Source organism: Mustela erminea, chromosome 3 (assembly GCF_009829155.1).
Source record: "Mustela erminea isolate mMusErm1 chromosome 3, mMusErm1.Pri, whole genome shotgun sequence".
Lineage (NCBI taxonomy): Eukaryota > Metazoa > Chordata > Mammalia > Carnivora > Mustelidae > Mustela > Mustela erminea.
In genome coordinates, this window is record NC_045616.1 from 35,900,608 (window position 1) to 35,926,845 (window position 26,238).

The 26,238-nt window shown below is 38.7% G+C and overlaps 1 long non-coding RNA gene across 2 annotated transcripts; it reads left to right on the top strand.

Moving 5' to 3' along the window:
- The first annotated feature begins 23,422 nt into the window (after positions 1 to 23,422).
- LOC116585573 lies at positions 23,423 to 25,997 on the top strand. Of its 2 annotated transcripts, none has more exons than XR_004283698.1 (3): positions 23,423 to 23,473; positions 23,767 to 23,905; positions 25,519 to 25,997. It is a non-coding gene; the product is annotated as an uncharacterized LOC116585573 (long non-coding RNA). The 2 variants fall into 2 exon arrangements; XR_004283699.1 differs by having other exon boundaries at positions 25,551 to 25,997.
- Positions 25,998 to 26,238: the final 241 nt, after the last annotated feature.

Below are 26,238 nucleotides of genomic sequence, written 5' to 3' on the forward strand. Positions count from 1 at the left end.
CTCTAGTGACGATTACCATCCCTGGTTTCTATAATTTTCCCTAGAATATATTAGTAGACACAGGGGAGAAGGGGACTTATTTAACAATTACAGAACCAGTGGTTTTGGTTACAAAACTTCTAGGAATTAGGTAATTGAATATATCCCCAGTTTGGTTTTTGTTTGTTTGTTTGTTTGTTTGTTGTTATTGTTGTTGTTTTTCTAAATGCCAACAAATAGCCTGGAAACCTGCAAGCTATAGTTAGCAACATGGTTTTGGATATTGAAGCAAACTGTCTCACCAAAAGTGAAATTAAAATACATGCAATAAGTTCCATCTTAGGGCTGTGTATAGGTCAAAATTGCCATCTGTAGGTTAATAGACACACTTAGTTTTTTCTTATGTTTATTTTTCTCACTCTGAAGTATTAGTGTTCACGTTGTTTTCCTGGATTATTATGTAATGCTTATGAATTAATCAAATGTTAAATAGTGCTTTGGATAGCAGCTTCTCTTAAGTTGCAGGAGTTATCATCAAAGAATTGACAATAATTCACATGACCAAAAAATTGCCAAATTGTAACCTTGGCTGTAAAGTGAATCAGCAATCTTCCATCATTAAACCTTTTGCCAGGTTTCATGAGACAATCTGAGAATATGCATGGAATTATAGAATGTGGGTGGTAGATATGAACTTAAGAGCATCTAGCTCAACAGAAGGGAGACAGTTCTAGAGAGGTTATGCCTGCAGCTAGTTAGCGACAGAGCTGCCCTGCATTTATCCAGTTGTAGCCAGAGTTCCTTCCAGGGCCTTCTAGGAGTATCAGCTATACAAGGTAACAACGATCTTAGTGATTCTGTTCCTATTTTTGTGATTTCTTTCTTTTTAATAATCCTTTAGAGTTTCATTAGGGAAAAGAGTGGTCAAACTTAGTAATCAGGACCTTGGGGTAATTTTTGAATGTTACCTTTTCATAATACTCCAATGTAAAGCATAAATTTATGTCCCAAGTGGGAGCAGAACAGCACAGGAAAGATATTCCACTGAGAGAATCCTCGTCCATTTGCCCCAGGCCTAATCCCTCCTAAGAAATGTGAGCCTTGGAGGCTCTCCAAGGTACCCTTCAACCCAGAGGTCCAAGATTTCATGATAAAGCATGTGGAGAAATGTTATTTGCCAAAATGCTTTACTTATGGTCTGCACATATGATGTCCATGGTGTCTTCCTATCCACAAAATTCTCCTACTTGGCTCTTACCCACCTAGGGCATCCATCTCTGATTCTTGTGAGTATCTACTGAAAGTTCAAGTAACTGGGCCAGGATTGGAAAATACAATGTAGTTGTAAATAATTCTCTGTATATTTTTGGGGTATACGTTCTAGATTTTAATAACAGGGATGTTATAAAATGGCTTCAGCATAACCGCTGAGACTCAAAAAATGGGAATAAGAAAAACTAAAAACACTGAAATGTTCTTGTGCTTTAATATACTTACATGAAATAATAGCATATGTAAAATATCAATGCTTCAGACTCACACTAGATGAGCTGATAGTAACATGCCTGACATCATAGAAAACATAAAATCTGGCATATGTAATGCATGATACTGAAAAATTCCTTGGGTAATGGGCAAGAGGGATATTTGGAAAAATATGACTCAATTGGTTATAATTCCCTAGTTAAATAACTCTTGATGTAGACAAAATGTAAATAATTTCAGAGTGGTAGGATGCATCTCATTTTATTTATTTATTTATTTATTTATTTATTTGACAGACACAGAACACAAGTAGGCAGAGAGGCAGGCAGAGAGAGAGAGGGGAGGCAGGCTCCCTGCTGAGCAGAGAGCCCGATGCAGGGCTCGATCCCAGGACCCTGAGCTCATGACCTGAGCCAAAGGCAGAGGCTTAACCCACTGAGCCACCCAGGTGCCTCGGATGCATCTCATTGAAAAAGAAGTTATTATAGTATTGTTCAGGGCATGGGGGAAGATATTGGAAACTACTGAGTAAGTTGCATAGACAGAGTTTTTATTATCATTTTCACCTTATGATTCCCAGGTCTCTCTCCCAAACTTTTCTCCTCAGTATCACTTCCCTTTGTGTGCCAGACATTAATAATGAGATACCTGCTGTCATCTCAGCTGTAATATATTTTAAAAATTTATTTTAAAGATCTATTTCCTTATTTTAGAGAGAGAGAGAGAGAGAGCACACAAGTGGGAGGGGCAGAAGGAGAGAGAAACACAAGCAGACTCTGCTCTGAGCACAGAGCCTGATGGCGGGCTTGATCTCATGACCCTGAGATCACAACCAGAGACAAAACCAAAAGTCTGATGCTCAAACAAACTGTACTACCCAGGCACCCCTCAGATGTAATATCTTTTAAGTGAAACTTCTCCTGTCTTTGAGCTCTGTTTTCTAAGTCCCCATGTCTTTCATACAGGTCTTCTCCAGGTTACCCATGTTTGAAATCCTGGAGTTACTCCTGACTTGAGCTTTTGTTAAATCAAGGAAACCTAAGGATTTTTCTAGGAATTGACTCTATTCCTTACTCATCTTTTGAAAATGTTATTGTTATTTAGACCAACCTCTCAAATAACCCTATTGGCATCTCATGTCAAGAGACTTCATTCATTGTTCACCTTTCCTCTGTATCCGTTAGTTCAGTTCAAGACATTTCTCCATGTAATTTTGCTGAATTTTACCAGACTTATGTCCTTGTTCTTCTCCTCTAAACCTTGACAATAATTTATACTGAAAAACTCCACTAAATTATCTCCTACCTTATGATGTCTGATGCTGTTTGCACATAGTATAATCTTCCCAGAGAAATGTAAGCTCCTGGGGTGCAGAGATTGCCTCTCATAGTTATTCTAGATTTCCTGCAGAACCTAGAGGGTGCTGGGGAAGTAATAGGTACGTTAAAACAGTATGTATTGATTTCATATTTACTGACAGCTATCAAAAACAGCATTTAGATTTCTCATGAAAATGGTCTTCATGTCTAGTTTGAGAAAATTCAGGGTGGGCTACACAATGAAAAAAAAAATGTATGTTTGAACTTCGGATATTTTTGCCATATACCTGTATTCTTCTCTGAGAGCCGAGGATAACATCTAAGGAAGCAAATGTAAGGCACTAATGCAAGTTTGGCAAAAAAAAAGTTTCTAATTTCTGTGACATTTGAGAACCCTCAGAAGGTTACATAAATACATTTTTGTTTTTATCTTGAGATAGTTGGCATTTTTGGCCACTTCAAGTGTGATATTATTGAGGTCATGTCAGATTACATGTTAAGGGGCTGAGAACTGACATATGTCAACAAGATTCCTGACAGATGAGAACTGAAAAACATAATGAAAATGCAAATGTTTTCAAATTCTCTCATGTCTCATGTTGCATTGAGGTTGTCTCCTATAACTGATTATGTACATTAACACAAAGAGCTTTATCAACATTTTAAAAACTCAGTTCAGTGGTATGGATATCTAAAAAGGGAAGATGAGCAATGATGCATCCAATTCACAATAAATCTGTGTGAGACTTTGAATTTTAGGCAATAGCTATATTTATTTTTATTGTATTTTTTATGAGGAGCCTTTGGAAAAGCTTATGTTCCATGATCTGATGTTTATGGTCAGTTCAATCTTTCTTTGAAGATGAGCTACACCCATAAAGTAGGCCATGACTCATCCGGATGCTTGTGACTACACGATGCTCATTTGTAAGGTTCAAATCTTTACAACCTTATGGACACACCTTTTCTCGACAAGCCTGAGATGGCTGGGCTCCACAGAGATGTAAGGATATGTCGCTACAGGCTCAGGAATGAGCACGCTCTTCCATTATCCAGGCTGACCTCAGTGTCTCTGGCTATATAAACTAGTCTGTCTGCTGTGAATATTAATCACATGGGCTTTAAACTCGGGAGTCTTTAAAAAGAGAAGCTTCCCACTCCTCAACAATAACAAACAATTTAACACTGTGTTTAGCAACTTGTCAGCTACTCCATCTCTGTCAAAGGCATCTCTTCGGTGATTATATCTCAATTATGGCTGGGCCGGTTTGCAGTGTGCATTGTATAGAAGTGAGGTGTTCATAAAACAATTTAATAGCACTTCTTGATGTGAAGAAAAAATGAAGACAGAGAGAGAGAAAGGGAGGGACGAAGGGAGGGAGAGGAGCAGAGACAGAGACAGAGAAAGGAAAAAATAAAAAGATCATAGCTAACAACCTTTGGGCACAACCTTTTTGCCAGCAGCTTCTAAGAGCTTCATGTAGATTGACTCATTCAATCTTCACAGCAACCCTATGAAACAGCTACTATTATTATCTTCGTTTTTTTCTGATGAGGAAATTGAGGCATGACGAGTAAGTACAGATTTAGAATTGGAGCCCAGGCAGTCTGACACCAGAGCCCAACCTTTCAACCTTTCAACCTCTACAGCGTATTTCCTCTCTACATAAAAATGGCCGATGTCTCTTTTAAAAACGGTCATAGCACAAAAGCTGGGGTTGGAGTTTTCTGTCTGTTTAGGCGTAGTTTCACAAAATACTTTGACAATTTATTGAACGTTAAACTATTGCCCCAGTCACTTGATCTTGAGTCCACGGAATGGAGTTATTTGATTGGTGGTGGGGGGAATGAACTGATAGTTTTCACACAACTGGGAGACTGTGAGTGTCATCTGAAATTTCATAATAGTTAAGAAATGCATCTATTTTTTTTGGTTCAATTGGCTTCTTTTCATTAAGTCTTATTCTCGATCACTTTCCTAATTTTATTTTAGAGTTTCATGCAGATGTGCCCAGTCTTTGTAAATGTCAAAGCATTAGCCAGCAAATATTAATTGATTAAATGTTCACTTTCCCTCCTGATGCACATGTCTAGAGAGTAGGGTCATGTGCGTGTTTTACTGACGGTTCATCGGTAGAATTAGTCATTCAGCCAAAAGTAAAGGCTAAAGCATGAATATGAAGTGTATAATGTTTTATCTCCAGCTCATTGAAAAAATGGTTTGGTTTTGATAGTCAGTAACTGTTCGTGTAAGGTTGGAAGAGCAAAATCAGAAAATTAAAGATTTTGTTGTCTTGCATGAAATTATTTCCAGGCATCCAACGAAATTGAGTATTGTGTCAACTATGGTGAAATTCTGTTGTTTTGCTGCTTAGCATCCAGGTTATACATTGGTAGAACCTCTTCCCCCCCAATTTTAGCTCAAGGGAACATGGTAGTTTTGACAGCATTCTCACTTCTAGCAGTAGAGCATGTGACCCAAACCTAAGCTAATCAACAGATCACACTCCTTTAACACTTAGAGTTAAATGTCACCTAAATCAGTCCATTAGGATTTTGAGGAATATTTGGAATACTTATGAGGATGTAGCCAGGGGGCCTTTTGGCAAGGAGTGTGAAGCCATGAGAATGGAGCCAACATAGAGAACATCAAGTTGTTAAATGGTGAAAAACAAAAGCAAAGACAAAGCTACTAACAAAACAATCATGGGTAAAACCATCCAAGCTCTGTCTGCAGCATTCTTGCTTAAATCCAGAATACCTTTGTCTAATGCAATTATATGAGTAGATTTCTTTATCTTTTTTTTCTACTTTTTTCTACCTTTTTTTTTCTAGTTTTTTTTTTTTTTTACTCTAATGCAATTATATGAGTAGATTTCTTTATCTTTTTTTTTTTTCTTAAACACAATTGAATTAGGGCTTCGATAATTTGGAATGGAAAGGATCCTAAAGAAGTAAGTAAGTGGAAAAGGAAACAAAACAATACATTTCTTAAAAGATAATTTATTTCACTTCCCTACTGTGACATTAAGGGGTTAAAGTTAGGTGGGACTATTTGAAGTAATCTCCTTTGACGTTTTATCGTTGCTGTTGGTTTTAACAGACACTATTCAGGCCGGCAGAAGCTCTACTTTTATTTATTTTTATTTATTTTTTAAGGATTTTATTTATTTGAGAGAGAGAAACAAAGAGAGCGTGAGAGGGAAGAAGCAGACTCCCTGTGGGGCAGGGACCCTGATGTGGGACTCAGTCCTGAGACTCCAGGATCATGACCTGAGCCAAAGACAGTTGCTCAACCAACTGAGCCACCCAGGTGCCCTGAAGCTCTACTTTTAAATTGCCACCAATATCCCTGACGGCACCAGCTGAAGTGGGAGACAAAGAAGGCTATGTTCGTTCCAAGTGATATTGAGCTCCTCGTATCTCTTCTGGGGACCAGAGAAAGACAGAATCAATCCAGAGGCTAAGCTGAGCAAATGTTTTATGTCACTTGAGTATATACACTACAGATTGGATTATAACAAGAGAACAACAAACACTTGAACTGCAGGGGATGTTGAGTCTGGAGATAATTTTCAGCTATGTTCAAAGTCAGAAAAAGCAAGTTTGGAGAAGGAACATCAAGGGGAAAAAAAAAAAAAAAAGGAGAGAGAGAGAGAGGAAGCAACAGCAGCAGCAGCAGCAGAAAGAACAAAAAGCCAGGGATGATGACCACATGGGACTGTACAAGAGATGAAAGAAACCATCTAAGTTTCTGACTTCCTAGTTTCGCTCCTTCCATAACTGGATTGAGTGTCCTGCTTATCTAGTCACCCATTCACATCACTTGCTTATTTGTTCATGTAACAAATAATCATTGAGCAACCTCTTTGGGGGCTCCGTGTTGTACTGTTCTAGGTTCTACAGATATTGCGGTAAGCAGATAAAGCTCATACCTTTGTCAGGCAGCTTACAATTTAGAAGTGAGACCTGAAAGATGAAGGAAAGACGGGAGAGAGCAAGACAGGAAGGAGGGAAGAAAAGAATGAGGGAAAACCTACATATATATATGAAGAGAAAGAACTAGAACTGCTTTGAAGAAAAATGTACTTTGAAGAACAATGGCCCAGACAGATATGGGAGGATGATGGTGTTTTTATCGGCTGCTAAGCTTTGAGTTTCTTTGGTGACATTTGACAGCTGAAGGCAGGGAGAAAATAGGCGAGGATAACTAGGAAAAGGGAGTTCCACAGAGAGAGCAGAGAAAACGTCAGGACACAAACAAAGGTGGTGGCAGGGAGGAGCAAGAAAGTCAGCATGATTGGAGCAGGGTGAGGAAGGAAACGGGCAGAATTCAAGATCAGCGAGGGACGTAGGGGAGAGTGTATGCCTGGCGTACGCCTGGCTTCCAATGCCATGCTAAGGACACTGTGGACAGGCAAAGTGAAATTGCTTGCGTTTTCCAAGAATTGTTTCTATTTACCCAGAGCTAGGTTGAGTAGGTTTCTGTTTCTTGAAAATCAACAACCTGGGACTAGAACAGCTACAAAGCATTTCTCATAAAAGAATCATTTCTTTCTAACTCATTATCATGTAAAGCCCCTTACATGTATAAAAGGTGAGAGCAGGGCTATGGTTGAAAAATTATAGTAAAAGTTCATATTTGTAACATTTACTTACTATAAAGCCAAATTAAGAGAAAAATGATGTTATTTTAATGATCGCAGAAATGTGAACTCTGGGTTATAGATGATGGGTACAGTCTCTATCTTCAGTTTTACTTTTGTATTTTGCATTGCTTGCACAATGTTAAAAAGAAAATCCCGACTCACACCAATAAATAGGTGCAAATGGTAAGCGATATTAACAGCTCACCTTGAAATCTCAGGATTCTCCTCCATAAACTGACCTTGAAACTTGAAAGTGGGGTTAATTATCTTTACAAATTTGGGTTGTTATCGATATCTAACATACTAGCATTCTTTATAATGAACAAAAAAGGAAGGCAATAAACAAAGACAATGTTAAGATTACTTACATTATGGTATCACAGGATATGTGTCATGTTTCTTCATCACTTCCTAACTGACTCTAATGCTGTGGCTGGAGCGGACATCACACGTACCCCAAATGGATCTGGATGGGTCTGGGTGGGCATCGACCGAACACAGACAGCCTGTGCTACAGTAGGTATTTCCTCAAATCCTTTTTCACAAAGTGCATATAGGAAGGAACAAATTTATTGAGAAGCCAGGTCAGAGCTACAACCTATTTTATCAATAATCCAATTTCAAGAAGTTCAAATGTATGCACAGAGCTCATTATGAGGCCTGTACAAACATCTGTTAACCTGCATGCATAAATTATCATGTTGGTAGGTCGTTTCCAACAGGCTAAAATTTGGCATAAGATGTTATTTGACTGTATTATTTGCTTTACTGTATTTTTAAAAAACAGTTTTAAAGTTAGTTTAAAAACTAAGTTTTTAAATAAAAAAACTTGCACAATGCAAAGCTTCTCTGAGGAATATCTGAATAAAGTCTTTGAAAATGATGAATCAAAATAACCCTCAATATCATGATGATGAAATTTAAGCCCAGTGAGGGAACTTGGGAAGACAGAAGACATCTAGGCTGAGAACACAGGTCTGCCTGTCTCATGGCTTGTGACTCTTTCCACTTTAAAAACTGCTAATTTTTTTTTTCTTGGTACCAAATAATGAAAGCATGTCAAACTTTTTGACCTTATAAGATTATTTTTCAAGACTTCCAATATAGTTTATGGAACACATTGTAACATCTTTACATTTATTTCTATGGTGCCTATAAAAGGTTGTTCAAGTCCAGAATGAACTTCTAGTTACTAGAAGCAGCTTATATTAAAATACTTATGTAGTAGGAAAAAAGCCAAAACCCCCAAATCTCTTTACACCAAATCAGACACTTGTTTCTGGGATGAGACATACTGGTTGGGGTCACCCCCTAGTCTGTAATCTCCACAGAGTCAGGACACTTTCTGCCTTGTTTATTTTTGAATCAGCAGCTTATACAACAGTGTGTGGCACATAATAGGTACTCAAGTTTTGTGGTCTTTTGGCAAGGAGGTCAGAGAGAGGAGCTCCAGACTCAATGCCCAGTGGCCTAGCTTGAATGAGTTCATAAATTAAAAATCATCAGGGTCAGCTTTATTGAAATTTGGGGCATCAGCGTAAGTTCTTACAATATTATCATTTAATGTGTAGATTCACATCTTAAAGTTTTCTCCTATCCAATTTTAAACCGGTTGAGAGACCCCTCTTACCCTAAAGACCTTTAAAGTTTCTCAGGGTTTTCTAATTTAGGTGTGACGAAACTGCATTGTTAATAAACAATTCTGATTTTAATAATACCTCCATTTAACTCGAGAGTGTTGTTCTGAAACTTCCAATATTTATGGCTAGACATCTTTAACATTAAGGGGCAGCAGACTGATTTGTCTTAGCTGATTGTGGTCAGTGTGGATGTGTATTATGGCCGACCCATTTTTTCCTTTCGTTTTAAGTTTTTATTTTAATTCCAGTTAGTTAACATGCAGTGGTATATTAGCTTCAGGCGTACATCATAGTGATTCAACGCTTCTGTACGTCACCACAAGCGCCCTCCTTAATCCCTATCACCTATTTCAAGATCCTGCCACTATCCTCCCCTCTGGTAGGCATCAGTTTGTTTGTAATTAACATCCTGTTTGTTGATTTCTCTTTCTCTTTCTCTCTTTCATTTTCCCCCCTTTGCTTGTTTGTTTTCTTAAATTCCACACCTGAGTGAAATCCTCCATATCTGTCTTTCTCTGACGGACTCATTTCACTCAGCGTGGTACTCTCCACCTACACTGGCCTATTTTCAATGGATGCCATGGATAACCCGAGTTTCATTTACTCAATGACTCATCTATTGATTAGTTTCTTTGCATTATTTAGAATCCAGGTATATGTACAGAAAACATTAAAGAAGGGAAAAATTAAAGAACCAAAACTTTATTCATATGTTAATGATATCCAGTGGCTACCCCAGGCTGTCAGTCGATTCAAAACCTATCTGTCTTTCTTGTTTAAAAAACAAGAACCTGTCTTTTAAGCCTCCCTTTGTTTGGTATTATGGATATCACTGATTTAGGGTGCAATTTACTTTGTCTCTGAGATTAGCTCTTCTCTTTCTTCCTTATTCCCCGGCTGCCCCTCCTCATCCTAACAATGGTCCTTTATGCCTCTGTGCCAACGCCTTACTGTTGTGCTCAAGTGCTGGATTAGTGCCAAGGGTGAAACTCAGAAAACTTTATGGAAGTGCTGACACCAGTAAAGCTCCAAATGGAAGAACATAATAAGAATATGGTCTTAAATTTCTAGGGGCTGTTCAATCTCATAATGATAGTGATAGTTTTCCTTCTTGAGAGAAGTGGCCACTGCTCCTCTTGTGAAGGATTCATCTGAACTGTGGGAAGGCTGAACTTGGGAAGAACGGCAGCCAACACTTAAATACGGTTGCTTTTTGGGGAAAGACCATTGTTGTGAGTTGAACTGTGTTCCCCCAAAAGATGTGCTGTAGTCCTAACCCTGGATACCTGTGAATGTGAACTTACACGCCAGTAAGGTCTTTGAGATGTAATTAAGATGAGGTCATCTTCAATTAACCTGGGCCCTGATCCAAAGACTAGCAACACCGAAAGATAAGAGAAAGGCAGGAGACAGATTCTCCTCTAGAGCCTTAGACAGAGCTGGTCTGACTGGCCTCTTGATTTCAGACTTCTGGCCTCCAGAACTGTGAGAGAATATATTTCTGTTGTTTTAACTCACCCAGGCTGTGGTAATTTGTTATGGCAGCCTAAAGAAACGAATACATTCATGAAGGTAAAAATGTGGATGACTTGAAGATAATGAATTTTAATGTTTTTAATTATTATATTCTGGTCTCTTTCCCAGTAACACTTTTGAACGAGTGTCACAAACCGTATATTTTGTCCATGTTTTTTCCTTTCTTCCTCTAGTATCCGGCAGACAGGAGCAAAACCCTGCTCTCCCCACCCCCCCTTAGCTGAGTTATGTGGCACCCTTCTGTTGGCCCTTTTTGGAGTTGCCCTCTAGATCCTGACGGTTCTTTCCCTTAGCGATGCCCAAGCTCAGTACTGCATGTTCTGGATGGCTCCCACTGCTCTCTTTCTTCCTTCTTCCCTCCCTTTCCTATCAAACAGACCTGCCTGGTGTCACGTTTCCTCAGAACCTTGAGCTCTGCCAGGAAACATGTTATCTGGTCTGCTAAGTAAATGCTGGGTCACTGTATAAGCAACCATTGCTGAGTTAAGATTTAATACCTCACAAGTAATGCATTTGGATGAATAAAGTCCATCTTCAGACATGACTCTGGCAGAAAAAGTACGGCAAGTGGCAGAGATTTCATGATGGGGAGGGTGTGGGTGATAGGGAGGGCAGATAGCTTAGCACAAACATACCTGTCATATCTTTCAGGTTATATCACACAGCTAACCGCCTACTGTCCCCTATCTTTGAACCCTGCTGGTGGGAGTTCAAATACTGTCCCAAAGGCAGGCTTACAGGAAGAAGCACCCAGGAGCCTAAATAGAGCACACTCTGATAATTGCCTCCTGAAGAGTAAGAGCTTAAATTGAATTCACTGTCCTTGTGCTGTATTTATTTTACTTTCTCCGTAATTGGACTTTTTTTTTTTTTTTTTTACAAAATTCCTTTTCTGTGAGGTGCTTCTACCACCAAATGACATGACAGTACCCATACATGTAATGATAACACATGACACCCCTGTAGAAATGATACTTTAAATTTCTTTAATTTCTCAAAAAGCCAAATAAACAGTGACAAAACCTTGTGAATAAACATGTATACACACATCTATCTATCTATATTATTCCTAGGTGCTACTAAATAAATTATTTGCCTATAGTTTTATACTTTGAATTTTTGACTGATTTGAATGAGGAAATTCACAGATTTTTTTTCTGCCACTGTATAGACACAGCCCAATTCCAGGGATAGATGTCCAATGCTAATTGCTTATCTACTGTGACCTAGTCTTAACACAACTTTGCATTTTTCACTTCTGTTTTCTGGGGTCCAGGTGATCGAATATCTGTCTTTCCTCATTGAGCACCCACTCAGGAAATAGCTCCATGAGTGTAGTGCCTCAGCAGCAAGATTTAAATAATGACAACTCCTACTGATTTTCTGCCAGAGTAAATAGCTGTAAGTAATTTTTGAAATAATAATGTAGGACTAAGTGATCACCCTCAGTTAATCAATGTGAAAACATCCTAGAACTTACTCAGGTCTAAAAAATCCAGAAGGTATCAATCTTGAAAGGGAGGTTTTCTTTTTCTTTTTCAGGTAAAATGCTAATTTCCTTCTATTTTTGTTACAGCTAACAGAATCCCAGGGCTACTACAAACAAACAGATAAAACTAGACTCTTCCATGAAGGCAGAAATGTGCAACAGCACGGACTCAGAAGCAGAATGTTTGAGTTCAAACCCCAGTTCTACTATTCCAGGCACTGTGTCCTTGGACAAATCACTGAACTTCTTTTTCTTTGATGTCCTCTTTCAGGAGATGGAAGTAATAGCAGTGTGTACCCCCACAGGGTCGTTGTGATGATTCAACGAGTTGATATGCATGAAGCTCTTAATGTAGTATCTGGAGCATAGTAGCACTCGGTACGTGGGAGCTATTGTTTTTATAACTATCATGAGTTTTTCTTGATTCAAAAGGGAAAACCCGACAGACTCCCAGATAAATCTGGAACTGGGAGCTGAAAAACGGTGTTCGAGGGCATTCTTGCTGTGGAAAACGAAAGCTGCTTCTCGCAAAGGAAGGTTTTATGGTAAGGCGTCCTGAGGGCCCGGAAAAGTACGAAAAGTACGGCGGGGACCAAAACGGACAAGAGCAGAGCAGCCGAGGACCCCCGCAGCTGCAGGTAGGGAGTGGATTCTCTTCCAGCAGCAGGAGCCTGAACTGATCTCTGCTATTGCTTGAGTCCCGGGGCTACGCCTGACGTGCATACAGCACCATCAACACGCCTGCTTTCGACAAGATCTTGTCATTCTGTAGGAAATGACTAGCTTGGAAAACACTTGACAAATTTCAAGTCTTTGCTGGCATATCGTTTTGCACAGTGCCCAAAACAGATCATCAAACAAAAGATTAGTCCAAAAACTGATGTTTATTTCTAAGTCAGAGATGGGCCCAGGATCAGGACGGAAGTTGAACCAGCAAAGAGGTAACAAGGTCAAGGTGCAGGGAGGCAGGTCATGAGCAGAAATGAGATTACTATGGAATTGTATTTTACCAGGGCATTAGATTCTAAAGCCCACATTTGTAAAAATTAGAGTCAAAACTGCCCTTAAAAATCCCTTCTACCCCTCATGAGGTATAATATAGATGGTTTTATATATGCAACCTTACATGGTATATTTATGATATATGGAAAAGAAATAGTATATAAAAATAGTACACATGCAAAATGTAATTTTACAGCATTTTGTAGTATTTAAAACTGAATCTTGAGTATGGATACTTGAATTCACTTAAGTTAAATGCACCCATTATGTGGTTCTTAAAACCACGGCTAGACCCTTGGCTTGTTTCTATTCTTTGGGCCCCATGTTCTATTATTTTTTTTTTAGTCTGCATACTTTTTCATGCAGAATGACACTGAAAGACCAATGCAATTTTTCAGGAGAAAGGGAAGAGGGAAAAGGTGATGTAACATGTGGCTACTTTGCTTTCCAACGTTTTTTAATACTATAGCCAGTTGAGTAGCAGTTTTAAGAAAGTTAAAAACAGAAATTCTCTTATCCACGTCTGTGTTTAAGGGATATTGGCAGTGTTTCCACATTTTAGGAGATTAACAGAAGAAAAAAATAACCTACATATGCCATCACTTTAAGATAGGTCACCCAAATAAGTGAGCATCTGTGCTCAGTTCTTGATTATTTACTTCCCATGAGACTAGAGACAGTTTATAAAGGAACAGACTTAAATACTGAATAAGAAACCAAATGACGGTGGGGTAACTGAGAGGATGTCAGGGAATCTCTTTTTCCCCAAATTTGGTCTATAATCAATATGGAGTTTTTTGGATAGATATTAATTTCCTTATTTTTAATGTTAGTCTTGCTCTGTTGTACTGAAGTATAGCTAGATAAACCTCCATTTCTTCTTTCTGGGTCATATAAACTCCCATTTCCAACCTTGCTTGCAGTTAGATGTGGACCAAAGTAATGTCAGTAGAAGGGATGTCTACCATTTTCAGGACCGGACCTAAAATACTTTGCTCAGTCTTCCAAGATCTCTTTTCTACCTTGGTGATTGAGAAGGTTATACTGAAGAAGGCGCCATTACAAAATGGAGCAGCCACAAGCAGCTTGAGACCTCAACCAAGGAAGCTTCCCATTCATATCAGACCGTGTGCAGATGACAAATGTGCATCTCACTGTGAAGCCCTGGGGATTCTGAGGCTGCCTATTATAGCAGCTACGTTTGTTTATCCTAATAGAGACATTTCTATCAGAAGTGAAGTACTGCCATTAAAAAGCCAAACTAGGCATTGACTTGGTAATGGGATAGGTAAGCGGTGGAAGAAGGCTGTCCGGTGACACGGTGGCAAAATATTTATACAACTGTCAATAAATCGGAGGTCAGAATGAGTCCCAACTCAGACTGCAACTCTAGGGTTGATGACTGAACTAAATCAGAGCATTAGTGTGGGCTGGCTAGATCAGGCAGTAATTTCCAAGTTACTACCGAAAGAGGTGGGCTCAGGAAAGAACTGTCTGATGTATAAGCATAAATGAAAGGGATTAGATGGAGTCCAGAAATGTTTGGTTGGAAAAGCTGCTTCTAAATCCTAAATAGGAAAAATTGGGTTTAAAAAAAGTTGTTAGCTGAATTAAGCAATTTAGTGCACAGATCAGATTAAGAGTGTGTGTGCCTCCCTTAGCTATCAAACTAACTGTGGCTGGTGGTTTACTGATAAGGAAGATGGCCTCATCCTCCAGGTTGCACACAGCCTCAAGATAGCCATCATTCATTTGGAGGAGAGAGAAACGAGGGTGAGAAAGCAAAGTAACAAAGCCCATTGAGGAACTGTATTTCAGAAAGAAAGTTAAAAATTTACCTGTTCATGGCAAATGTATTGGAAGCCTATTAAGTTGTTGAGGGAATTGTATTGCCAAAGAAACAATGAATCTACACTAAAAAACTCCTTTGCTGAATTTTAAGTAACTCTTGGGACCTGTAGCAAGCTGATGCTGTCATTGCACCAAGCTTCTTTCCTTGGCCTATCCCAGGACACAGCCAACATATGCTGCGCCTGTATCGCTCTACTCCGGGGGACTTTGTTGTCTGCAAGACTTTTCGGAATTAATGCCCCAGGAATAACCTTAAATCAATGACAGGCAGGAGTTTCTGCACCTCTCATGGAAATCATGTTCCACAGTCTCTTGGGGGGTCCTTAGAGGTTTTGAGCTCCAGTTTCTCTATGAAAATCTCTCCAGTGGCCACCTACTCCTAAAGGCTCCTTTTACTAACTTTCCTTCCTTCCATGTCTTACTATTCCACTAGTCTTTTGTTCTTCTTGAGATCACCTCTCAGATAAAGAACTTGCACCTTAATCCTTATTTTTAGGGAACACATATTAAGACGGATTTCCACTTCCATGAATAGCAGGCAAGGCTTTAAATGTTCTATAGTCTCCCAAGAGGCCATGCTCTGGAGCATCTCATCAGATGTCCCCAAGAAGGACAAGAGAAAGAATAGATTTCCCAAAAGAAGGAATCAAGGGCCTTGGAGATCAGCTGACAAAGAAATTCTCCCAGTGAACAGAATCAAAGCCAAATTAAGGAATTGCCCCATCTGTTTAGCAGAACTTTGGGACTGGAAAGAACCACTGAGGACTACTCTCTGATTCCCGTTCTCCCTCTTTCTAAAGGGAGTGTTTATTGCGGCGATCCTGTCCCTGTTCCGTCACTGTACCCTGTTCCGTCACTGTATACGGAATGTGCATATCAGGAACAGAGAACTTGTCGTTTCAGTTCCTATGTGGCAGCAACTAGGTTGGTCATATCCAGCCTTGGGGAAAGGACTGTGCTTGCCAGAGATGCAGGATTCTGCACTTAATGCGGTGACCAGAAGATACTATGGGAGGAAGATCGAAATGGATATCTGATTACACAGAAAGGGAATCTGTGTAACAGACTGATTAGACGCTCATCAATCCTGTTCTGTTCTCTAAGCACAAAAGAAAAATACACTTTTAATCTCCCTTGAGGTTATTTAGGGGCCACGGAATGTGGGCAAATATGATGTGTGCAACTTTCAGCCCCGCCATAAAATCTCCCCTATCATTGTCCACGTTCTCTCTTTCCTCGGTGAAAACGGAAGATGATACCATAACAAAGATGGAAGGAACTTCTATCCCAGAGCCACTGCTCAGAGGAGATCTGCCTAAGGAAGTTCCCCAGCTTTTTTGGACTGTGATGTGAGCAACCAATAAACCTTTATTTTGTTAAGCAACTGTGATTTGGGCTTTTTTTTTTTTTTTAATAGGAGCTAGCATAACTCCTGAAGACTCAGAGACATACATATTAGTGTATTTATTCTTCTCTCATTCTAAGACCTGTTTCGAACATGCTTCGATGGGGAAGAAGGCAGCTAGATCATGATGCGATCAGCGAACACATAGCAGGGGAGGGATTCCTTATGAAAGAGACCAGAAGGTGCTAAAAATAGAATACATTTCTGCCTGGAAGTGACTTTGGTTCTCCACTGGATTCTAGAGCGCTTTACGTGGTATTTGAGTGTGTGCGTGTGTGTGTGTGAGTGTGTGTGCCCATAGTATCTACACCCACGAGGAGGACCCAGATGGAGCCAGCTGTAGGTAGTGGAGTAGAGCAGGTGGCTTCCTTTCTACCTCTCCTTGCAGTGACCCCTTCGTCGTCTTCTTTGCCCACTGCCTATCCTTCGTTTTTGATTTTAAAAACTGTGCTGTTTATGACATCCTTAGTCCTAAGTATAGCTAGCCAGGGTTGCTCTGATGAATCAGGCCGGCTGGGCAAGCTCTGCAAGGAAGTGAAGAAGTCAAAGATAGGGAAGGATCATTCTGGGTCAAGGATTCTTCACATCCCCAGCTCACAACCAACTATTTCTTGCAAACATGTGCCTTTTTTCCCCAGAAGCATTTACATTTCAAGTGGAACTTCCAGAGGACTTTCACAGTTTCAAGAAGATCTTTTTTTTTTTAAATTTAAAAAATGTTATTTTTAACAAGTAATATATGGTAATACATTCACGTGGTTCAAAATAAAATAATAAAAACCAAGAAGAATTTGTATATATTCTATATCACCTCCTACAAGTAAACACTTTTTTTTTTTCTAAAGATTTTATTTATTTATTTGTGACAGAGATCACAAGCAGGCAGAGAGGCAGGCAGAGAGAGAGGAGGGGAAGCAGGCTCTCTGCTGAGCAGAAAGTCCGATATGGGGCTCGATCCCAGGACCCTGAGATCATGACCTGAGCTGAAGGCAGAGGCTTTAACCCACTGGGCCACCCAGGCGCCCCTGAGTAAACACTTTTACAAGGCTCTTATATAAAATCCACCTTTAATGACAAAATTCCAGGTGCCAATAGTCGTTGGGAAAATATTTTAAGACACAGAAGGCTCTCTTCAAATTACATACTTCCACAGTGTTGTGGCCATTGATTCTATTACAAAATGGTTTTGAAATTGAGGAACAAACATTGAGAAGTTGTCTCAACCCTGCACCCCACGAAAGACTAACCACTTGATTTCCATACCATCAGATCAAAATAGTTCAAGCTTTTTGTTGCTGAGCTAAACGGCCACACATTAACTCATAGCAAATTTTAATTTCTGGGTAATTTCAATCTTCATAACAAAGGTTTACATATTTATCTTATCCCTTCTCTTCAGACGTATTTCCTATTCTTCTGCTGGTATCCAGGAACAAATATGCTATAGCGATCGTATAGGTAATAATATCACAGCCCTGCTGTGTTTCCCCAGTGTGAATGCAATCAGCTGCACCAGACTTCCTAAATTTCTTTCCTATGGATTTTTCCTATTACTTTTCTCCAAGGCAACAGCCCCAGAAATTTAACCCCTCTTTTATATAGAAAAACCAATTTGATTTGAATATAAAACCCTGAATAAATTTAGTCTTAAAGACATATTTGATATTATCTTTTCTTTGAATTTCATTTCATGTGATAGTTTCATTCCAAATTATAAGTAGTAAAAAAACGAAAATGAAGTTCTGGATGCTAAATACTAACCATGTGTTCGGGATGGTTGGAGGGGAAGTCAGGATCTTGGGGCTTTTGGATCTGTACGACAACAGATGTAAAGATCAAAAAGGGAAAATTAGGAGTACGAATGTAGGGAAAATACTTTGAAGTGTAAGTGTTTTTTACCAGAGGAAACCAATTTTCCCAATTTACTCACATAACGCTGGGGCGAATAAACCCGCGGCGAACATGAGCCGGCGCTGAAACACTGGTAAACAGACCAACAGATGGGAGCGTGTGCCGGGGCCTTTCCTGCCTCCTCATTCTCTCTTACTATATGAGGAGCATGCAAAACAACAAAATGAAACAATAAACAAATAAAAGCAGAAAGAGGGTTTGGGAAGATTACTCGGGACTACTTAGAATTCAGAGTCAAAAGACAAATGGGGCCTTCTGAACAACTCTGTAGGCAAACGATGGAGTTGTCAGTATCTCTAAATCTCTACCCTTCAGGTTTTCAGCATGTTACAGAAGAACATTTATGAGATACGATCCTTTCCATCTGAATAAAGACATTTAAATTCATGTATGGTGTAGCTCTTATGACTATGGCCTCAAATTTTTTTTTTTTTTTAGCAGTTTTGTTAGTGTCCTTATTTAATGCGTAATAATAACTATTTGGAGATCTTCAAAGGTTGCCTGCCCTAAGAAACCCTAGGGAGTCTTAGGGCAAGAGTATCATGTGGTTTTCAGAGCCCTTTGCTTTTCATTTTTTATTTTTTTAAGAGGTTTCAGGATCATCTGTTTCCTCTGGCTTTTCATGAACGGCTGCACAACTTTGCCTCTTCCTTTGGTATATGTGTTCTGATGATCTCAATGAGCAACATGTTGGACTCTGTGAATTTGCTTCCATATGGAACAAGTTAGCAGCTATTTAATTTCTAAAAATGTTTATGAAGTCCACAGCCCATTGTTATTTTTAGAGAAGCTTGTTCAGATCTTTGCCAGACAGTTATTTCAAGACTCCAGAGATTCTTTATGAAACTTCCCCAGAAAACACACCACATTAAAGCCATACTGAGTTATTGTAAAGATTAAAATAAAGGTATTGATTTCTTGTCTCATTCACATTAATTCTCTTCTCATAGAAGTTATTTCGTATTTAGCCCCATGACAAAGAGAATTTTTTTTTAAATGAGAAGATTTGTCTATAAGCTTACATGGTTTTATAATCAATGAGTGAACTGTATTCATAATTGACCAAAAAATGTATATGACGGTTCTAGGAATCTTGCAAGTCCATAGATAAACTTAAAAAAACAAAGTTGATTTCAATGCATCTGTTCTTAGCATGTAAACCGAGACTTAGAGACAATATTTCACTTATGCTGTTTCCAGGTTTCCGATATCATGGTCCTTAGGTGATTTAAATTTTCTTCTTGGACTATTAGTTCAGAGTTGGCCATTTATTCAAGGCTTTGGCACTCTTTAGTATTCAGCCTTCATCACTCCTTCTGAACGCTTCTTGTGGTTGAATGTTGAACACTCACAAAAGCTGAGAGGTATTTAAATGTGAAAATGAATTCTTTTAATTAGATTTACTCTTTTTAATCAAGGATGCAAAATACTGTTTCTTGTTCGCAATGAAATTTAGGGGATAATGTTGAGACCATGTAAAAGTAGATGCATCTGTTTCTGATGTTGGAAAATCTGCATCTCTCTTGAATTGTTCTTATTTGATATGATTCTTCTCATTACATGATGACTTAGTAGTAGCCATAAAGGAGTATGTGAATTACAGAAATGCCAGGCTGGCGGCATTAGGGAATTGTGCATGACGCTTATCTCTGGGTGGCAACTTGAGGTAAAACAATTGTGGAAAAAGGAAAAGCCCTGAGAAAGGAAGTGGGAAAGGAAAATGATTCACGTAAGGAAGTATAATGTGGCTCCTGATAATTTTGCAGTTTTAGGGACTTTAGTGATTTTTCACACACGGTGCCTGTGGTGGAAGATATCATAGGCGAAAGAGTAAATTATAAGATCTATTTTTTTTTTTTCCTTTTTAAAGCTGGTAGGGATTCCATGAAGATTTTTTTCTTAAAACATTAATTTTAAAATAAAATGAATTTGCCAGTCTCAGGAACCAGTCTCTCTCTCTAAGATGAAAAATAATTTTGTTTTGATTTATGCATTTAATATTTCACACTGGAAATGTAAAACTACAGCAGTTATTTTATAGTGACTGAGATCAGGAAATATGGAGGTAATTCATTATATTTATTATTTTTCTTTATAAAACTATAAATCAATGTTATTGAAAATTAAATGTATGGTCTACTGTGAGGGCATTTTTGAGGTATAACAGTACTTTCCATAAAGCTTTCTAGGATCTGACAGAAACTTGAATTATTCATAAAAGCCTTGGATTTTCCTTCAACCTAATCAAATTAATAAAACAATTTCAATTCCAAAAGCTATTAATGCTCTGTGGAAGGGAGCAAAAAGCATGAATTTATCTTCAGTTTCTTTTTGAATTTTGTATACGTCTGGGAATTACGAAGACCAAAAAAGTAGATTAAAGAAAAAAGGGCATAGTACTGAGGGTTATCATTGCTACTTGGCTGTATAATACAGTGGTGTGATAATTTTTGTTCTTCCATTATCACTGTACTTTCAGGGAGACTATTACTTGTAGTCCCCCGGAGGATCTTCTCAACTCCTTTTTAAAGGAAAAAAATAGAGAGAGAGGCATTCTAGTTTTTAAGATTGATTACCATCCTATATCCAAAATATTCTGAAGACCTTTGTAAAATAGAATCACAACATGTGATAAGACAAATATAAACAGCTACATAAAACAAATGTAGAAAGGAACAGAGGTACTATGTCACTAGGCATAGTAGATAAACAAATTCTTTAGTTGGTCACTGTACTGAACTGATTTGAAAGTTTTTGGTACGTAAGGCAAGAGGGAAATAAGTTCATGATCTAACTCTCATTGCCTAATCCACAAGCAAGGGTGTACATTAGTCTATGGGAAAAAAACTTATTTCAGGATGTAAATTCAAAGAGAAGTTTTTATGTGGGTCCTTGTATGGGAACTTTAATAATAAAGTAAATAATGTCCTCAACTCTAGCTTCATCTTACAGAAACATTGTTCAAACTGACCCTTCTGGAATCAGTCCTTTTTGAAGGCTGAGGATATGATATTAAGCCATTACTCAATGAAGGCATTCCTAAGGGGGCTCAGATAATAAAGTATAAGTATTCTACTTGTTGAAGATCTGGCTTAATACAGGCATAGAGCTGGGGGAATCTAGAAAAGGAAGTGCTTTCAAATCCCCTGGGCAGTCTCTCTCAAATTTCAGATGCTTTAAGCAGGCCGTTAGTAAGTGCTGGATCATAGTCAATTTCAGGATACAATTCTGAACCAGAAACCCATAGATGGGAGTGAGGCACAATTGTTCTGTTATTAGAGTCCAGCTTACACTTTCATCCACTCAGAAAGCACTGTGTGCTTTAGCAGAGTCATGGGCAGCTACAATGCTCGAAGGTAGGACCAATATATTTTCCAATCTTGCTATTTGCCTAGCTAATGTAATCACAGAGCATGATGGATTTGAATTACCCAGAAAATGTTTATTCTACCTGTGGAAAGTCCAGTTTCTAAGCAGAACTACATTTTGATAACCTTGCCAGCAAGAGTTAGCTGCAAAATACACATAACATACCTAAATCTGTTGAATGGTATTATTTGAAAATGTCTTTAAAACGTTAGAGGATGCCTACCAGATGTTACCAATTTTGATGTAAATGAGACCAAGTGGCCCCTTTTGATTTTTATGAACTGATGAATCCAATGCTTAAGGCCTTTATTTGTTTTATCGACAGAGAAAATTCAGCTGTTTGGCTAACATAAAGAAGGATGTTTGGCATCTTGTTTGCTCTAGCAGGAGGGAATACAGTTAATTCATTGAATAGCTCTCCCTATTGTGTAGGTAAAAAAATCAAAGCAGTGAGGCCAGGATGCAGCACTCTTGTAGACCAATTTCCAATTAGACAACTGCTCGCTATGATGCTCATATGTCTCTCATATACATTCAGCGTCTAATGATCATATCAAGCTCGGGTTGTTTGTCCCACATGCTGAAGAAAGATGGGTAAGCTACAGGGGCGGGGGGTCAAGATACTGGAAGCTGAATCATGATGCTAGAAATCAGTCTGACTTAGAGCTCAAAGGGCACTGTTCAACGGATCGATCAGTTGAAATCACGAATGCATAGAGTGTCTATTTGTAAAAGATGGCTATTCTGGGGCACCTGGGTGGCACTGCTCATTAAGTGTCCCACTCTTGGTTTCTGCTCAGGTCGTGATCTCAGGTTCTGAGATCAAGCTCCACATTCGGCTCCGCGTTCAGCACAGAGGTCTGCCTGGGAATTTCTCTTCCTCTCCCTCTACCCCTCCTGCTCATGCTCTCTCTCTCTCTCTCTCTTTCTCTAAAATAGATAGATAAATCTTTAAAAAAAAAAAAAAAAAAAAAAGGTTGGCTCTTCTGAAGGAATCTAATTTTCCAGGGAAAAAAACCCCAGCAGGAATAAAGTAGAAATAGTTATAAGGGGAAAAGTGTGGTCTTTCAAAGTCATTAAACTGATTTATCTAGGACTCTGTCTTGAATACTGTCATTGGCTTCCATCAACTACATAAAATGCGCAGATAGTTGTGTGAATTTATTTTTAATTAAAAACATGTTTTCAAAGACTTATTTATTTGACACAGAGGTAGAGCCAGAGCACAAGTGGGGTTAATAGCAGAGGGAGAGAGAGAAGCAGGCTCTCCGCTGAGCAGGAATTTTCCCAGTGAGGGGCTCAATCCCAAGCCCCTGAGATCATGACTTGAGCTGAGGGCAGATGCTTAACTGACTGAGCCACCCAGGCACCCCCAGTTGTGTGAATTTAAATGGACATTTATGCTTTTATTAATTCTTTGTCAAAAGTGAAATTATAAATAACCATTTCTCCAAATTTTCATTGTTTTTCTCTATGCCTGAATCCAAAGCTGCTTCTTGAAATCTTACACTGTGTTTTATTAAATATTTATGATAAATATCTTAACATGTTATATAATACATCTTAGGTATTTATTACATATGTATTTACATACTCTGGAAATTTTTTGAATATGGAAATAAAAGGAGGAAAGTGAAGAAAAAAAAGTGTGCTCTGTTCCTAGGGCTTCCATAATGAAGTACCACAAAGTGGGTGGTTTAAACAACAGAGATTTGTTCTTTCACAGTTCTGGAAGCTAAAGTCCATCGTCAAGGTGATGGTAGGGCTATGCTCTCTACAGTCTCCAAGGTCTCCAGGGAAGATCCTACCTTGCCTCTTCTCACTCATTAGAGGCCCAGGTGTTCCTTTGCTTGGCTACATCGGTCTAATCTCTGCTTTGGTTTTCACATAGTCATCTTCCTCTTCCTCTTCTTATAAGAATAGCAGTGGTATTAGAGTAAGGGCCCACCCTACTCCACTATAACCTCATCTTAACCTGACTAATTACATCTGCAACCATTCTACTTCCAGATAGGTCATATTCTAAGGTCCTGGGGTTAGGGCTTCCACATATCTCTTTGGGGGACAGAACTCAATCCATAAAAAGGGGTACTTTGTTTTGCTTTTTTGGTGAGGGTGTGAATCTTTACAGAATCAAGAGTCATGTAAAGCCAGACCTTGTTTTAAAAAAAATAAAGAAAGAAAGAAGAAGAAGGAAAAAAAAAAGAAAGAAAAAGCCAAGCCTGGGTTTATTTCTCTATTACCTGTGACTTGAATAAGAAAAGACAGAGGTGAGTTAAAGAGTTGGTGAAATCCCCCTTTTATCTTCACTTCACTGTGCTGTAATCTCCTCATATTCTCACCTACCCGGTTATGGAGTCCGACTCAGCAGCAATGATTCTGAAAATCAAAGTGTGTTTAAGGAAGGACAGAATTTCAGTACCAATTTGAAAAATAAAAATTAAAAAAAAATGATATTAATTGATCATTAATGCTGATGTCCCTCAGTTAGCCCAGAGGATGCCATTTGTGGTATAAAGTTACAGAGAATCAGTTTCACCAGCTATTTGCATCAAAGTTTCAAACATTTATCCCCACAGAAAGAGCCTATGGGAAAACGATTTTCTGATCTGAATTTTCTTTGCGTGGAAGGAGATGTGGATTCACCACTCATTAGTTTAATGACCTTGGTAAATAAGCCCATTAATCTTTGAATTTTTTCTGCATTTGTAAAACAAGAATAATAGTAACTTAACCATTAATTTAATAGGGCATTTTAATATAAGAGTCATTTAACCACTATAATGTTATATATACAAATGTAAGAATTTATTTTTGGACAGTGTCTTCATGGAGCCTTTAAGAGGCACTATGACATAGCAGTTATGAGCAAAGGACCAGAGTGAGGCTGATTTGGATAGAATTTCAGCTCTATGATCTACTAAGGTGTGATCTGGATCTCTCAGGGTCTCTGTTTACTTGTTTGTAAAATGAGGATGGTAGTATTTACTTCCCAGGTTGTTAAGAAGATTACACAAATTAATAAATCAACGTGAAGCAACTAGGATAGTGCTTGTTATGTAGTAAACACCCAATAAATGTAAATTGAGGATGATGATTACCATAAACTCTGGCATTCAGCTCTCCCCAGTAAGTGCTTGGAACATATACTATTTAGAAGACAATGAAATTGGTTCCAGAAGAACAGGATGTTAGTTTATATATGTAACATAGCCTATCTACCCACACACACGTACATACAAACACACACACAGTCTATATAGGTAGCTATGGAGTTTGGAGATATATAGGTGGTGGGGAGTGGAGAATGGAACCTGAAAAAATTCACATAGGATTGGACAAAGAGAAGGGTGTAGTGGTGACTTGAGGAGAGTTTTTAAAAAATGTTGAAAACAGACACTGTGGTGAGTGATTAAGACACCATAATAAAAGACTGCTTTAAAAAATGACAGGAATATTGTGGGTCCAGCTAAGGCTAAGCTTAGGTACGCCACCTACAGCAGCACCAATCATTTTTGTGGGTTTTTGCACTATGGTCTGGCTCAGCCAAACGGAAGAGTGCAATGGGAGAAGAAATAACCTTCGTATGTTGGTTGTGAGCCGAAGGCCGTCAGCTTTCGAAACAATGGATTTTTTATTCAAACTGTCAAAAAAATTTTTTTGTACTCTTGGAATCTCACCCTTAATTTGTGAATCTTGTTGAGCTTAAGGGTTAATAGTCATTTGATTAGTCAATAATGTGAAATGATTTAAACAGCTATGTGTCAGGTAGGTCATTTTCTATTTTAAGTGAGACATTAATTCAATTGAAACCAGCTTAAGAAAAGGGAAATGACTGAATTTAGTGCCCAAATAATGTCCATGGTTTCTCTCCCTCTCTTAGCTTTACCTCTTCTCTGCTGCTTTCTTTCTCAGTTCTTGCTGTGGCCAAAGAGCTGCACGGATTCCAGAGTCTTTGTCATTTCGGGATAAACCCAGCAGAAGAAGAACTCCATCAGGCAGTTCCCACACCAGAGCGAAGTTGCAGAGTACTTTTTGCAGCGAACTTGGTAGAGTACTTTTGGTCACATCCTATCCTTCAACCTATCACTGTGACCAGGAATGGATGATGTGCTGAATGACTTACAGTGATTTAAAGACTGAGACCAAAGATAGGGTGGAAGCCCAGATGAAATTTTAGGGTTGTTGAAGAAGGGAGGCTGGATGTTGGCAAAGCAAGTGCTAAACATCCATTGGAGGCCAATGCATTTTAAACAGTTGTCTAAAACGCCCTTGCTATAACTAGGACTTGAACTAATTATAAGAAAATTTTATAGAATGGAAGCACAGACGGATGACTGGGTGTCTCAGTCGGTCAAGCATCTGCCTTCAGCTCAGTTCATGATCCCAGGGTCCTGGGATCGAGTCCCGCATCAGGGTCCCTGCTCAGCAGGGAGTCTGCTTCTCCCTTTCCCTCTGCTTGCCGCTCCCTGTGCTTGTGCTCATTCTCTCTCTGACAAATAAAGAATAAAATCTTAAAAAAAACAAAAAGAATGGAAGCACAGATTTAATCCTGGGTAAGTACAAGAAGACGATGTACATTGAGTTATTACAAATACAACTC